Genomic DNA, 3,900 nt, shown 5'->3' with positions numbered 1-3,900 from the left:
AAGAACAGACGTGCCTACTTGATTGGATACAAACGACATATGACACTACTTGTGTAAGTATTTTCGGAACTTTTCAGCGCAATATGAACTCAGAATAAAATTGCAGAAACTAGGGCAAATCACTACAAGAAAATAATAATTTAGTCACTGAATTCAGCGACCGAAAGTGAGTGGTCGCAATTTGCGATCGAAATAGCCACTGAATACCTTCAGTATCAAATTTGCAACCGAAATAGCGACCGAATGAATTGTTAATGATGTTCGTAAGTTTAGCGACCGAATCAGCAACGGAAAATGAGAGTGACAAAACCATAAATCGCTAAAGTGGTGACTGTTTTAAATAAATTAGGAAAAATATATCTGCGACCGAATTAGCAACAAAAAATGTTTATTTTTTAGCTACAGATTTTATTTCGGTCGCTAAATGTAATTACTTATTTCAGCCACCGAATCTGCTACCAAATATGTTTATTTTTTAGTCACCGATTTTATTTTGGTCGCTAAATGTAATTACTTATTTTAGCCACCAAATCAGCCACCAAATATGTTTATTTTGTAGCCACCGATTTTCTTTCGGTCGCTAAATGTAATTGTTTATTTTTGTCACCAAATCAGTCACCGAATATGTTTATTTTTAACTACCGTTTTTTTTTCGGTCGCTAAATGTAATTGTTTATTTCAATCACCAAAGCAACCACCAAATATGTTTTTATTTAGTCACCGATTTTCTTTCGGTCGCTAATAATAATAATAATTTCCTCTCTTGTCTTCTCTTACGTTTCTGTTTCACACACTCAAACCATCTTCCAAACCCCAATTTATCTCTTCATTTTCCGTCTCGTCCCCCAAACCTCTTTGTGCACATTCTTCTGCTCTGTCGATTCCATGACCGCCGGCGCTATGGCGATGGCTGCCGGAACAACGGTGACTCTGTACCTCTTATTCAGGCGAAGGAAGAAGGCTGAAGAGGAATGGTCGAGAGCGCGGACCTTGAGGGCGAAGCCAGCTCAGGCGCCAGCGAATCTGTTCGAATCGATCGTGACGTTGTAGGAGACGCTGAGGTTCACTTACTCCGAGACTATTCGGAAATGGCCAATCGCAGACTTGGCCTTCGGTATCAATTCCTTCATGCGCAAATAGGTCGACTCAATTTTGGGTTTGAAACTTGAAACACTTGCAGGGTGATGCAGTTGCGAGTGTGTATGGTGGAAGCGGTTGTGTGGAGTTGAAGGGCCCTGAAGTTGTAGCTGACTTAGAGAAACTATTGAGGTTTTTTTGACTCTGTGCATGCTTTTCTCCAAGAAACTGTTTCCCCAGTTTTTAGATTCTGTTGGATTCTCGCAGGACCATGTCCTTCTCCACAGCCCCAAAGTTGAGGTAGGTACCTTCTCTTATAATTTTGTCTTTTTTTAGGTTCTCTATGTAGAACTTAAGTAGCTGAATACATATGTTATTGTTACTTCAATATCTGCTTCATTAGTTTTAAGCTGCAGCATAGGTTTCTATTTTATATGCTTGGTTTTATTGTATTTAAAATTGGATTACTAACACTAAATTTGTATTAGTGTAAACTAATAAATATATGACAATGCTGTAGGAATTGTTTTTTTACTTTATCCCATTCTATATTCCATATATTTTCTCAATTAGTAGGGCTAATTTATAGGGCAAAAGAAGAGAGTAATTTACAGGGCAAAACTATATATTGGTTTCAGGGTAGACATCCTATAAAGCTAGATCCTGCTGACAGGAATCATTGTATGGTCTAAGAGCATAGCAGAGTACCGATATATCAAGTAGAATTAGAAGACAGCATCTTCGATTATGAACTACAGACTATCTGATCAATATCTTGCCCAAAACTCATGAGAATGATAAAACCACAGTGCAAAGATAATAAAACGAGTTTAAATTTCATCCATGGCTAAAGTAATGTTTTAATTGCTATGATCTAATTACAAGTTAGCACACCATTTTGGATGATAGCGGAAAATAGATCCATAGAAGAAAACCAGAAGAAGCAGGCGAAAGAAACATGCAAATATATTAATACCAAACATCATATTATGTCAATTTCTATATGGAAAACACTATTTTTTCCTTATTTCTTACCTAGCTGATTCGACCCTTTGTTCATGGAAATCAAAGGTATTGACGTGTCCTGAAGGAATAACTGCTCTTGCAAGTGAGGTGGTCAAAGATCCGCTACCAGTTCCAGATTCAAGAACCACACAACCAGGAACAACCTCCAAGTGCGTGATAACAAAACTAATATCTGCAATATAGAGAATCTGAGTGTTGTGGTTTAATACTAGAGTCCACAATTCTGGTGTGGGAGCTAACAAGTACACAAAACCACCCTTACTACTGAATACTTTAGACCCAAACTGTTTTCCTATCCAATCTGAATGTTTAAATATATCACTTTTAAATATATCCAAACCTTACATACATTTTTTTTAGATGGTTCTACATCCCTTTTATGTCCATTTAATTTAATTTTTTTATCTTTTGTTGAAAAATATTTATATCAGGATAAAAATAATACTATGGAGACACTTAAAAACAAGAAACTCAATTAAGATATCTTTATGGAATATTAAAAAAAATCTAATTGGTATATTCCACTGCCCTAGCCTAGCATAGGTGTAGGAAAGAAAAAAATGGATGGCGATTTGGTTAGTGTTTACGAAAAGCATGACAACATTGTTTTGCAGGATGACAGGCCAACATCTTAGAAGTCTTGATGAGTCTTTCAAACAGTCAAAAGACACAATTACAATGGTTGGGTGCAGTCAGCAGCAAGCTAGCTCCTCATAACAACCAGTGTTGCAGGTGCCAGAAACCATTGTCACCATAACGCCACTGGACCCAGAAAGTTTGGTGCGTAACTATAGGAACTTAGCTAATTCACTATACAACTACTCTTTAGTGCTTATTTATTGGCTAATGACATAACAATTCCAGTGGAAATGGACCCTGGTCAGCCATATTTGGTTAAGACTAGTCAGCCACCACCACTCAATCATAATCAATGTAGTGCTTAATCATCAATGTATATAATTAATCTCCTTTCATCTCTTTCAATTACCCTCCCCTCCCCACTTAAATGTACAAAACTAGTTCAAATTCTAATTACCTTAATACCAAACCCAGAAGGTTCTTCTTCAACAAACCCTGCAATATCATTCTTAAACTACTATTTTCTTTTATAAGCAATCTCAGAAGTAAAACTTATTTAACCAATTTCTTAGACATTATACTATTTCCAAGTTTTGAAAAATATTTATTAAATTGGTTGCTGATCTTTGGTAAAATATATTAATTTAAAAGATAAATCCATTAATTTTTAGTTGATGATTGTTTATTGGATTTTAAGTTGATTGGCTAGAAAATTTGATCTGCTTCATAATTGAAGCAACTCAATTAAGACGCTGAGCTGAGGACGCAAGCACCATATTTCGTGCCTTTTAAGGAAATTAAGTGTATGATAGTTTATATGATAAAATAAATAGTATTTTTTCTAGATTTTATTAGAAAATGGAAACAATTTTTAGTAAATATAATTTTTAATATCTTTTATGGAGAAGAACGAATATATTTAAATATTTAGCCACCGAAATAAAATAAAATCGGTCCTATAATTAAAAAATATTTAGCCACTGAAATGAAATTTGTCACTATATAGATCTGCATTTAGTCACCGAATTAGCCACCACAAGTTTTTTTTTAATTAATTATTTTAATCTATTAGTGACCGAAAATGGTGGTATCTATCACCTTCTATTTCAGCCACCGATTTAGCTACCGTAAATGGTGGTCGCTAATTTGGTTCCTGGACTTTGGTGACCAAATTTTCTACGACCAATTTAGTCACTGAAAATGGTAGTCGCAAATTTG

General features: G+C 35.1%; 1 long non-coding RNA gene across 4 annotated transcripts; it reads left to right on the top strand.

Moving 5' to 3' along the window:
- The first annotated feature begins 777 nt into the window (after window positions 1–777).
- Window positions 778–3,087, top strand: LOC137819476 (uncharacterized). Of its 4 annotated transcripts, none has more exons than XR_016516175.1 (4): window positions 795–1,114; window positions 1,181–1,377; window positions 2,149–2,252; window positions 2,718–3,087. It is a non-coding gene; the product is annotated as an uncharacterized LOC137819476 (long non-coding RNA). The 4 variants fall into 4 exon arrangements; XR_016516176.1 differs by having other exon boundaries at window positions 795–1,269; window positions 1,345–1,377; XR_011082309.1 differs by having other exon boundaries at window positions 778–1,377.
- The last annotated feature ends 813 nt before the right edge of the window (window positions 3,088–3,900 follow it).

This window comes from Phaseolus vulgaris, chromosome 10 (genome assembly GCF_051622355.1).
Source record: "Phaseolus vulgaris cultivar YP4 chromosome 10, ASM5162235v1, whole genome shotgun sequence".
In the NCBI taxonomy this organism is placed as follows: Eukaryota; Viridiplantae; Streptophyta; class Magnoliopsida; order Fabales; family Fabaceae; genus Phaseolus; species Phaseolus vulgaris.
The sequence above is the reverse complement of the archived record's forward strand: the minus strand, read 5'-3'. Positions and strand labels throughout refer to the sequence as shown.